Source organism: Terrapene carolina, unplaced genomic scaffold (genome assembly GCF_002925995.2).
Source record: "Terrapene carolina triunguis isolate 2854851 unplaced genomic scaffold, T_m_triunguis-2.0 Scaffold233, whole genome shotgun sequence".
NCBI lineage: Eukaryota > Metazoa > Chordata > Testudines > Emydidae > Terrapene > Terrapene triunguis.
The window spans coordinates 47,847-61,238 of NW_020664584.1; positions in this window are offsets into that span (position 1 = coordinate 47,847).

A 13,392-nucleotide genomic window follows, 5' to 3' on the forward strand; every position below is an offset into this window, starting at 1 on the left:
AATTTTGGGGTCTTTTTCTTATATAGGCTCCTATTACACCCCCACCCCCATCCCGATTTTTCACACTTGCTGTCTGGTCACCCTAGCACATGCAAACAGTTGCACCTCCAAATTATGCATAGATATTTTTAAAGGCCCTTCAAAAATATAGTTCTGTTTGCATATATATATAGTGAGTCTCCCAATTTGGTTGCCATTTTGAGATTTATTTTTCTTTATTCTGTAGTATCTCTACTGAAAACATATTCTCTCCTGAGTGCTCTTACAACACAGTGGTCTTGTACAGACATCTATGCCTGTAAGAGATGCCACTTGATAATGGAAGGAATGTAGCGGTCAGTAATCTTCTATTTGAGATTTCAACATGAGCCCCTGTAAATTTAACTTAATGCATTAAAAAAAATCATCATAAACTATGTCCCACAAGGATAAAAATAACATTGAGGTACCTTTCTGCCAAGAGGAAAGTCGTGAATACAGTGGAAAGCAATGCGAACTGGGCTGAATTACACATTAAGACGCAGGCACCAGGGCTGCAAAGATTAAATTTATTTTTTCTGCTGAGCAAATAAAGCATGTGCTGCATATTCAGCCATTTGCAGGAGAATGTAAACATTGATGCCATTGTTTATAGCACACAACTCGCTGGCGCAACGCTGTGGAAATCAGGTGGATTTTAATTGGCCTGACCTTGATCCTGCCTATCCATCTTTACCATCTTGACTTAATCAGGTGGTTGCTATGACTGCCGTGCTATTTATATTAAACCAGAGTTTTCCCACTGAAATCCTACTGCTACATTCAAAGCTCAGTGCTGGCATCTCTTAGCAGCAGGAAAGGCTCAAAAGGCAGAAGAGTCTGAGTTAACTAGCATAGTCTGGCACAAATTGATAGTTTGCACCCTAATGCTACAACAGTGTAAATCTGGCTCTTCCTCCGCACAGCTGGTCCTATATATGGAGTGGACGCACAGAGGGTCTGAATGAGCAGTCATAATTTTGCTCTTTGACTTAAAGACAGTTAATACAAGAACTGGAAACATCAATAATACTTTCTACTTACACAGCCCCATCTTCCAGGTATCTCAAGCAATCAATGTACCTACCTCACTTAATTCCCCTAGTTAATATGGGACAAAACTCAGGCAAATAGTGATTCTTGCCCAGTCACTGTATATAAACATTGATATCACAAGGAGTTTTTATGTATAACAGGTTCCAGTACTGTATAGTCACATTGGTCAAAGGGACTGCGCACCAGTAACTAAGCAGGGTATTTATGTCCTAATTCATCTGTGATGATGGAATCTCACAGTGCTGACACGAGAGGATTCAGCAAACACTATTGGTAAACATGTATGTGAGAGGTCAGAACTATGCGAGAACCACAAACATAGTTACATGTGGGACAGACAAGAATGTCCCTGGCCATTGCAGGCTGTTGTATCCTTTGTGCTGTTCACGTTTTTCACATAAGGTGTTAAAGCCCCTGGCTTTAAAACAGTTAACAGCGACATGACAAATCTTCCCCCATCTTGCCCTATCATGGGTTGTTACTTCCCAGTTGCTGGGGTCCTACATAGCATTTTGGAGACTCTCAGCCCAGGTCAACAGAGTTGGGCTAGCAGGGCTTGAGCTAGCACTATAAAAATAGCTGTGTGGGCAGTGCTTTGAAGTAGTAGCTTGGCCTGGAGGTGGGGTTCTGAAGCCTAGGGCTGGGGGGTGGGCTACACAGCCCGAGATCCAACCCAACCTGCAACTTCAAAGTGCTGTCTACACAGCTATTTTTAAGAGAGCTAGCGTGAGCCCCTCTAACCTGAGTCCATCGACCTGGGCTGGGAGGCTCACTCCCATGGGCTCCAAAATGTAGACATATTCCAAGTGGTCCTCCAGGGTCAAAGGTCTCCTGCAGGATCCTCCTATTCTCTGCAGCTTCTGCCCCAGCTTTGTCTCCCTATTTCTGTTTCTCCTCTGGCTCTTTATAGAGACCAGCTGCCCTCTATCAGACCTCACTCAGAGGCAGTAAATGAGGCACAGGTGGGGTGGGCCTCTTCAAGGGCCCAATACCCCCTGTGACACCTATTACTAAAATATTTATAAGTGTTGATGCCACTTACAGTGTTACCTTAAACTTTGCTGAGTGAAAATCCTCAGCCACAATTATCAATTGTTTCTGCAATTTTTCCCTTGAGAACCAAAGCTCTGACTCTTATGTCATCAATTCTCAGCTAACTTCCTCATCTGCTAACTCAGCATGACAGAAGGAGTGGCATCAAGCAGAGATGCAGACTGCTGATATCGAAACTCCTGCAGCTGAATGACCTGCCAGATAACTGGGCTGTGACTGACTGACTTTCCCGCTGCATGACATCCTCTTGGTGTCATGAAACCTGTGGTTAATGTGAGGCAAACATAATGTGACTATATCCCAGCACCCTGTCCATTCCAACAACAATCCTAGTACAGTATGTGAAAGGGATGATGGGTCCCCTCCTGCTCCTAGAAAAGCCAAGGCAAAGTTCACACTGGCTTCAATGTAAGCAGAACCACGTCCCAAATTATACAGTGGTGCGAGGCGAGAGGTTCACCAGCAGTTGCCTGGGCGAGGGGCGTAGGTCGCAAACCAGTTCCCATTTCCCATGTTTTTGCTTAGGTACATTTGCTCAGCCCCTTGCAGGCAGGCCCTCCTCAGACACCAGAAGCCTGGGATGAACCAATTCATTGATTTTTGCAGCACCTCCTTGCAAAGCTGAAGGTTCACTGGAGCACATGTGAGGAGAATAGTTATGTGTGTCTGAATGTGGAGTCACAGGATGAGGAACAGCTCAGAAGACCTGGAGTCATTTGCTCTCGGCCCTGCCCACACCCAGTTTTGCAATTTGTATTCATCCTGACAGAATGTATTTAGCCATTGGTTGGATTGTTTGGTAAAATCCCAGCAGATCCCCGGGACAGTTTTTGAAGAAATACTTTATGGTGAATCTCTTCCCCGCCCCTTTGGCATTTTTAAATCTTAAATACACAGAATAGAGATTAATAATAAGAAACAATGTTATAGCAAAATTAAGGCGAGGGTTTGAATTGCATAAAGGCCAAGCTACTGAGAACAGATGTGGTGTGTCCCACTGAGTCATATGGCTGCTGACACCAACCCCAACACCTCCATGCAGATAGTCCTTCGCTAGGAGACCTGAGTGGCTCCTTACTGTAGACCCTCTGCCCTGAAAATACTCCTTGAGTTGTCTTATGTATGAATGTGACAAAGCGCCTGCTCCTTCTTTTAGGCAAAACATGCCTCCTATCATCCTGCTGCAGATTACGGCATGAGAGATAGAGCCTAAAGTAAACTAGGTTTGCATCAGTGGGAAAATCATGAAAAATGGGTGCCTTACTAGCAAAGGCAGCAAGCCTCTTCTCAGGCCACAAGGTCAACAGTCTATCAGCCTGCTGCAGCCTGCAGCTGCCACGTTGATAAGGGAGGAGGGAAGTATCATGTCTCCTCAGTTGGAGGTGCCCCATGTTTTTCAAACCAGACTCTGCCCTCACCCATAGTTACACAAAGCTATCATGTTTCTGTGCATTGGGGGAAGGTGCTGTTACCAGCACAGGAACCATTCATATCAGCAAAGAGATGTCTGCAGGGTGGGGGCCTAGCTGGCTTCATAGCAGGCAGGGCCGGCTCCAGGCACCAGCTAAAGAAGCAGGTGCTTGGGGCGGCCAATACCAAGGGGCGGCACTCCGGACGCTATTGGGGCGGCACGTCTGGGTCTTCTGCGGCAATTTGGCGGCGGGTCCCTCAGTGATAAGAACATAACATAAGAACATAAGAAAGGCCGTACCGGGTCAGACCAAAGGTCCATCTAGCCCAGTATCCTGTCTACCGACAGTGGCCAATGCCAGGTGCCCCAGAGGGAGTGAACCTAACAGGCAATGATCAAGTGATCTCTCTCCTGCCATCCATCTCCATCCTCTGACAGACAGAGGCTAGGGACACCATTCCTTACCCATCCTGGCTAATAGCCATTAATGGACTTAACCACCATGAATTTATCCAGTTTTCTTTTAAACTCTGTTATAGTCCTAGCCTTCACAACCTCCTCAGGTAAGGAGTTCCACAAGTTGACTGTGCGCTGCGTGAAGAAGAACTTCCTTTTATTTGTTTTAAACCTGCTGCCTATTAATTTCATTTGATGACCCCTAGTTCTTGTATTATGGGAATCAGTAAATAACTTTTCCTTATCCACTTTCTCCACACCACTCATGATTTTATATACCTCTATCATATCGCCCCTTAGTCTCCTCTTTTCCAAGCTGAAGAGTCCTAGCCTCTTTAATCTCTCCTCATATGGGACCCGTTCCAAACCCTTAATCATTTTAGTTGCCCTTTTCTGAACCTTTTCTAGTGCCAGTATATCTTTTTTGAGATGAGGAGACCACATTTGTACGCAGTATTCGAGATGAGGGCATACCATCGATTTATATAAGGGCAATAATATATTCTCAGTCTTATTCTCTATCCCCTTTTTAATTATTCCTAACATCCTGTTTGCTTTTTTGACCGTCTCTGCACCCTGCGTGGACATTTTCAGAGAACTATCCACGATGACTCCAAGATCTTTTTCCTGATTTGTTGTAGCTAAATTAGCCCCCATCATATTGTATGTATAGTTGGGGTTATTTTTTCCAATGTGCATTACTTTACATCTCTCGGAGCGAAGGACCTGCCGCTGAATTGCCACCTGAAGAGTGGAGTGGAGCGGCGCGATCGCGCTCCCGCGGCTTTTTTTTTTTTTTTGCCGCTTGGGGCAGCAGAAAACCTGGAGCCGGCCCTGATAGTAGGAACACTCAGAACAATGGAAAGATACCAGTTAAGTTAGCCAGGTGGATTTTTTTTCACTCTTAGCTGTGTCAGGGGCCAGAGAATATGGACTGACTGATTTCCAACAGGACCTCAGTTTTAGGGTGGTTGGTTGGAGGTTAATTATTGGATTTTCTTTCTTTGTGGATGTTTCTTTGTAGTAACAAAAAATGAGAGTACATGAACTATTAATGATATTGTCTGTTTTATAACTGCAACATACAGCAGCACTTCTGTCATCCTTACCAATGCACTTCCAACTTGCTAATAGCCAGTCCAACCGGAGAGGTCATGAAGGATCTTTATCTCCATTTTACGGAGAGGGAAACTGAGGCAGAGAAGTTGAGTGACCCCCCTCACCTTGTCTGCACTGGCATTTTAGCCACCGACACATTGATGTAGCTACGCTGGGGCAAACCCTTACTGAAGACAGCATGTGCTAGCATAAGCCACAACTTACACTGGTGCAGCTTCCTCAGTTCCAACCTAGGGCACAATGTCCCTCCCCACTAAGCTACTGAAGCTGTTTGGGTGCAGCTACCCCCAAAGCTAAAATCACCAATATAGACAAGGCCTCCGTGTTAGAATGGAGGAGTTCCTGAGTCCTACTCCGGCGCTAAGACCCCACCTCCCCCAGGTAGTTTGAATATCCTTTCTGGCCTGGACAGGAACAAATGGATTCTCTAGGCTCAGCTAATTACAGCGAGACTGTCTACTGTGCTGCTATTGTCCTGCTAACAGAGCAGGAAAGACATTGGGGCCAAATTCTTGCCTGATTCACAGGGACACCCAGTACATCCCCTATTGAACACTGGAGGCCTCGAGGGAGAGATGTGGAGTTTTCTGATGGTGCTAAAAAGAAGCAAACTAATATTTGTGCCCGATATTGTGCCACCTATTGTACGGCTAGTGGCAATAACTGCACTACAATGGCAACGTGGTCACCTTTCCCTAACTTGAAGCGATGGTGCAACCCTGGGCTGTTGGGGGCAAGAAGGGGATGCAGGACATGATTGCTCCCACAGTTGGGGGGCAGGGAGCAGGAGCCGAAGGAACCAAAGCGGCTGAGAAATTAAATCTTTTGTATTTGATTTTCCACAATCATTTCCCCTCTCCCCCCCTTCCCTCCCCCGGAAAATTTAATTTCAGAATGATGGATTGTGTGACCATGTGGCCGCCTTAATCATCATGGGGTGATTTCCAATTCAGGTGTCTGAGGAGGATTTAGGGCCAGATGACTTCAGTGGCAGTTAGGAGCCTTGGTGGCTTGTCAGACAGTGGCACACCATCAGATGAAAACTCATACCAAACTTCCTGATCTGTGCCACTAACACCACCTCTGAGTATTAAACCAGAAGGAGATAATAAATACCACAGCCCTGATCCTGCAATTAGACTCACATGGGCAGAGCCTCCCACGCCGTCCCTGGGTCTCAGCACAGGCAAGGGGTCCAGTCGTGCAGATCCCATGTGAAATCGTGACCCTTGTTTGTTTTTCACCAATGGTGCTGTTTGGTTTACTTTTGGCCATTTACCCAACCTTGGACAGCTCGTATGGACCAGACAATACTATGTTTTGGTCATTCTCACATGCCTTGTTAGGTTCCTGACATGACAGAGGAGTAGAGCCCAGAGAATAAGGTTTTGGGTTTGAGGTTTTAGTTTGGCAACCTAACTGAAAAATCCAATACAAAATTTCCATTTGTTTTGAATTAAAGCTGAATTTCTTTTTTCCCCCTCACTGAAACAAAACAAACAAACAACAAAAATAATTTTGGATAAAGAAAAACAACCCGAAATGGAAAAAAAAAAAAAAAAAAAAATTTTTTTTTTTTATTAAGTTTAGTAAAAAAAAAAAAAAAAGAATTTTTTCTTCAGCCAAAACTATTTGACAAATTCAGCTCACATTTGTGAACAGTTTCGGGGCCCTGAAAAATGCATTTTTTAGCAAATTTACTATTCACTGAGAAAAAATTGCCTAGCCTTACAGAGGAGTCTTTAAACTAAAAATAAAACTTTTAAAACTGAATTTAAAAAACAAAACAAAACATGAAAATATTTATATTGATCTAACAATTAGTGGAACAGAGGAATTGCCAGACTGAGACAGACCAATGGTCCATCTAGCCTAGCAACCTGTCTCTGACAATCGTCAGCATCAGTTTAGGGTAAATAAAACCTACACTACCTGTCAGCACTCCTTGTAAATGGCTTGAAATATACTAATTGTTATTAAATCACAAATATGGCCTGAATTCTCAGTTATGCTAAGATGCTCTGGGAGAGTAAAGGGGTCAAGTCCCAGAGTGGTATAAAGGAGCAGAACTGAGAGGCAGGCTCTGTATACTCTATTACATTTTAGTCACACAGAAAGCAGCGTTGCCAACTCTCCTTGATTTTTTTCATGAGCCACACAATAGCTAATATGTTTCCTAAAGCCCCAGCTGCTGGAATGGCTGGATTGCATGAGAAACCCAGCTTTCATTTTAAAAATAGCCCTTGTGGTTGTGGAGAAAAGCTGAAGGGAGTGCCCACTAAAGGTTCAGAAACTGCAAGGCATATAAAAAGAACCCATAATATATTATTTTTAAAAATCTCATGAATTTTAAGGCAATCTCATGATATTTTGGGGCCTGGCTAATGATTTTTGAGTGCTTGGGACTCAATACTGAGAAAATCCTCTGGACTCTTTAACAAATAAATCTATAATTTATCCCAATGAGGGCAAATAACCAAAATAAGTACAAGTGCAGATGCCAAAGAAAAGAAGTAACAGGCCATGTCCTCAACATAGGCTGACTAATAGCAAACCGTTTGCACCAGCTCTGCAGCAGTGTGGAGGCTATCCCTAGAGTTAGCAGTCCTGAAATCAATGTTGGGCACTCTCCTTGCTGGCTCTCTAGCCGCACTGCCACTAATGCACGTGTCCCAGAGCACAGCTCAGTGTCGACCCTTGTGCAGGCAGTGTGGCGCACCTGCCCTGGTGCAATAAGGAGCCACATAAGCTGAAGTTGTGGAGAACCCCAATATGCCTTTCAGCCTTGTTCCAAATACAAAGTGGTAAAATATCAAGCAAATAGGAAAGAACAAGAGGGGTGGACACTGTTTATTTCCCAGCTCCTCATCTGAATGGAAGAGAAACACACTGCAGATTTTTTTTTAAATGAAATGACAGTGGCTTTTTGGAGCCAAGTCTCTCTTGCCGTGTATTCTCATGCATAGTCACAGTGACAAATATTCAATTTCCACATTAGATCTGCTTGTTAGTATGGTGGAGCATATCCCTAGCTATCACCTAAAATACCACAGTTCAATTCCCTGCTGGGTAAGTCTTGGCTTCTGCTAATCTAAGTAGTTTTAAAATAGAGCTTGATACATTTCTGAACAGGATTATCTGACGGGGTTGCCTGTGCTAGCAGGGGATTGGAATCAGTGACCCAGAAGATCCCTTCAAGTTCTGTGAACTGCTCCTGCTCCCACAATGGGATCATGTGTCAGACTAAAACAAGCAGGTCTAGGCCCTTAACAAAACTAAAAAACAGTCCCAACCCCAAACTATGTTATCATTGTAATGCATTTCACTTTATGTGTATTCAGATCTATTGTCTGACCTAGGCCAGGGCATTTCACAAAATGAGCTTTGGGAAATACTGGCTGACAATTCTGATTTTGTCTTTACAAAGCAAAGCCTAAAGATTCAATCCTCATGGGGGTCACATGTGTGTAAAGTATTTCAGGATCAGGGCTTCTATCTAAGTATTTATATGGCGCTCATCACCAGAATATCTGAGCTCTGCTTTGCAATCACTGATGGATTTTCAGCCTCAATACCCTGGTGGGACAATTTCAGTAATTACAGGACTAGACCATGATTCATGCCCTATGTCCTGGATATAAATGAGGTCTAAAAGTCAGGAGGCAGGTCACTCACTTTCTCAGGGTAGAGTACCAAGGGCACTGATTGAACCCAGCATGTATGTAGTTGCAACCTGCATGGAACTTGGAGATAAGAGCATAGGTTGCAGGAGGGAAAATTTGGAGGAGGCACTGGGAAGCCAGTCTGTGTGCACATGGCTAGAATGCTGGTTTGTAGTTGCAGCATCTCTGTAAATAGTTCTCTCAATAAAAAGCCAGTTTGGTTTTACAAACAGGGATTCCTTTCATATTATTACCCAGCACATGGTGCAACATGAAACACAGTGGCAGCGGTCAGTCTAGTGAGACACACCAAGAACATGTGTGATTAACTGGAAAATGAAGCGTCCCTCGGCCCGTGCCGCTTCCAGCAGCTCCCATTGGCCTGGACCGGCAAACCGCGGCCACTGCGAGCCGCAATCGGCTGAACCTGCGGACACGGCAGGTAAACAAACCAGCCCAGCCCGCCAGGTGCTTTCCCTGAACAAGCGGTGGAACAAGTTTGGGAACCACTGATCTATGTGTTTTGCTGCAGAACTAAATCAGAACTCAAAACGCAATGCTACCTCAGAGTTTAAGAAAACAATAGATCTCTAATCCCCAAATAAAACTTTTCCTTTGAATAAACAGCTTACTGTTGTAGACTTAGAACTATTAGCCTATAAATATTTACATTTAATAATTGGGCCACACCGTTTTCAGTGCGTACACTCAACTTCATCCTTTTCTCCTGTTTTTGTTTTTTTAAAACTTTTGAATACTTCCTTGTGTTCTGAAATGTAGTATGAGACAGATTTTTGTTTTCTTCTCATTTTAGTGTGTCAAATCCTTAAACAGTTATCTGCTAACAGCTTGAAATGTGTATGTGGTGGGCATGAGATTCATCAGTATGTTCAGACGTACACACACTTCAGAGCTTGCATGCCTGCCTGTTTGTTTATTGTGTGTATATTTTAGACTAATAGCTAGCCTTACTTCAACAGGCAGCTTTGCATATACACACAGACTAATGTATTATTGTAATACATATAGTTTATGTGATGTATTGCATTTTCCTAATAAAACACGTTATTTTTATATATTTAAATGACACAAAAGTAGGGTGAAAATCAGAAAAAAAAGAATAATACTTTTTGTAAAACCTGGGAATTTTTTGGTAAAAATTGGTTAAACTGAAAACAAAGAGGCTTACCAATAGCCTAATATGGTGTGTACTTTACTATTAATGACAGCATCCAGTTCTGTAGAGGCACCATTCATTCCGAAGGGGGCCATGGGTCCCGTACAGACTGCACAAGCCTTCTGTAGGACACTGTCAGTCCCACAAGCTCTATTCCGTTTCTAGGTTTGCATTCATCATGTTCCAAAATACTTTCCGTCCTGGCCCCTCGCCATTCCCATCACAACGTGCCACTGCCAGCAGCCCCCTGTTCAGTTTAGTTACAATGCGCCAGAGTGACAAAGTACTGCTCAGTGGGCTGATGGCAGTTCTCACTATAAACTGACTTTCCAGCACGGGTCCCTTAGCTCTTCCAGATACTGAACCTTTTTGCTACTGCGCCCCCTTGTGGCAAGTCCACTGCTGCCACTGTGGGATGGCTTAGTGGCTCATTCGGCAAGTATGAAATACCTAACCTTGTTGGCACTATAGAGTCCAATCCCAGCAGGGTCAGCTTTGCCTTTCATCTCTCTCAGTCAGATGAACTGAATTCCAAGCACTTCATTATGTATTGATCTTTGAATGGGTCCTTCAAAAAAAAAAAAAAAAAAAGCCAAGAAGTCCTGTCTGCTCGGCCTTGATGTTAAAGATCCCATGTCACCTGAAAGAGTAATTTTCCCTCTGTTAAAAGAACGAGGAGTCCTTGTGGCACCTTAGAGACTAACAAATTAATTTATTTACTTATGCCCAAATAAATTTGTTAGTCTCTAAGGTGCCACAAGGACTCCTTGTTCTTTTTGCTGATACAGACTAACACAGCTACCACTCTGAAACCTTTCCCTCTGTTGATATTCACCCCTTCTTGTCAACTGTTGGAAATGGGCCACATCCACCCTAATTGAATTGGCCTCATTAACACTGACCCCCTCACTCGGTAAGGCAATTCCCATCTTTTCGTGTGCTGTGTATTTATATCTGCCTACTGTTTTTTCCACTCCATGCATCTGATGAAGTGGGTTTAAGCCCATGAAAGCTTATGCTCAAATAAATTTGTTAGTCTCTAAGGTGGCACAAGGACTCCTTGTTGTTTTTGCTGATACAGACTGACTTGGTTACCACTCTGAAACCTATCACCAGGGTTTATGCTTGGGTTCATGGTCAAAATTATCCTCATTCCACTGCTGTGCCTGTGTGATACTGGCAGACCAGGGGCCAGCTCATGCCAAGGGCCAGGACCTCACTGAACACTGACAAATGCATAACTGGAACCAGTCTGGCTCACCTGTGAGTTAGTATAGTTACAATAGATATTAGTGTTATAAGCATGCATTTAGACTTTATGGACTGCTTGTAGGATGCTGCATGTATTAATCCTACTTATAATATCTTTATCCCATGGTATAAAGCAGTGGCTTTCAAATCTTTCCAGACTATTGTACCCCTTTCAGGATTCTGATTTGTCTTGCGTACCCCCAAGTTTCACCTCATTTAAAAACTACTTGCTTACAAAATCAGACATAAAAACACAAGTGTCACAGCACACTATCACTGAAAAATTGCTGACTTTCTCATTTTTACCATATAATTATAAAATAATTGGAATATAAATATTGTACTTATATTTCAGTGTATAATATATAGAGCAGTATGCACAAGTCACTGTCCGTATGAAATTTTAGTTTGTACTGAATTCACTAGTGCTTTTCATGTAAAACTAGGCAAATATCTAGATGAGTTGATGTACCCCCTGGAAGACCTCTGTGTACCACCAGAGAGACGTGTACCCCTGGTTGAGAACCACTGGTATAAAGTTATATTGAGTGTTTGCATTGTAAACCTCTGTAATTGTGTCACTCACCAAACAGGAAAAGAAGCGTTAATTAAGGTCAAGTGCTTGTCCTGCACACATGTTGACCCACTGAAGGCAAATGACCTATTGTGTAGCATCAAAGGACAGAGAGACCTTGTTGGCTGCATTCCTAATTCCCTCCAGGAAGGGGAGGCCTATGCATAAACTCATCCTATCATCTTGGATTCTGGGTTGACAGGAATAAAAACCCCTGACAATGAGAAATTGGGTCTTTTTATGCTGTCTGGACTCTGAGGGGCAAAGATTCCTAAACATAAACAAGAGATTCCCATGTTGCTTGGCATGGGTCAGCCCTAAAGGACATATAGAGCTGCTTATTACAGAACCTTATATTACCTTTTCAAATCTAAGACTGTAACTCATTTGTGTGTATATGTTTCCTGTTTTAACCTTGTTAATAACTCTCTTGTTTCTTTTTCCTAGTTAATAAACCTTTAGTTAGTTTATTACAGGATTGGCTATAAGTGTTGTTTTGGTTTGAGATCTGAGTACAGTTGACCTAGGGTAAGTGACTGGTCCTTTGGATGTGGGAGTAACCTGAATATTGCCATTGTTTTTATCACCAAGTCTAGCTTACCTGGGGGCAAGACAGACTGAAATGCTCAAGGGGACTGTGTGTCACTCCAAGGTGAGACTTTTATAGTGTGTTAGGAGTTCACCCTTTTACTGGGTTGGTGAAATCTAATTCTAGAACATACAACCAGTTTGGGGTGTCTGCCCTGCTTTTTGACAGTCTGCCCTGAGGTTGGCACTCATGATCGTGAGCCACTCCAGACAGTGTGACACAGCCAGTTTGTTGCCATGCTCCACCCCAGAGGTTGCTGCATTTCTCAGTAGGGCTTGTAAACTGCATGAAGATGAAATGCACAACATTATTCCATTGACGGTGCACAGAAACCCACACCACTCAGTCCATTGAGACCCCTTATCATTTAGTTTCTATGCCCCTGCATGGAACCAGAACTCCCTCTATACTCAATCCTCAGGGCTTTCCTCTTGCCCTCTCTAGCCCCCTCTAGTGCAGGTGCCAGTCTCCCTTGCACTGTTACAGCTTTTAGCTTCCCATTTTCTCTGGCAGAACTTGTTCAAAGAGCCTGTGCTTCTCCTCAGTGGCGCTAGTGCTCACTCTCCACGTCTAGTTAGACAAAAAAGGAAAACCAAGGAAAGAATGGATCAGTTTTGTGCCAAAAGTAATTTAATAGTCACTAGATGGCGCTGTTTGCTGTAGTGTGTTCACTGCAGTGCTTAAATTGTAGTGAAAGCGGTCATAGAATCATAAAATATCAGGGTTGGAAGGGACCTCAGGAGGTCATCTAGTCCAACCCCCTGCTCAAAGCAGGACCAGCCCCAACTAAATCATACCAGCCAGGGCTTTGTCAAGCCTGACCTTAAAAACCTCTAAGGAAGGAGATTCCACCAGCTCCCTAGGTAACCCATTCCAGTGCTTCACTACCCGCCTAGTGAAAAAGTTTTTCCTAATATCCAACCTAAACCTCCCCCACTGCAACTTGAGACCATTACTCCTTGTTCTGTGCCAGGGCTCAAGCAATTTTTTTACTTTCATAACTGATGCGGCAAGCCCAGAGGTGCC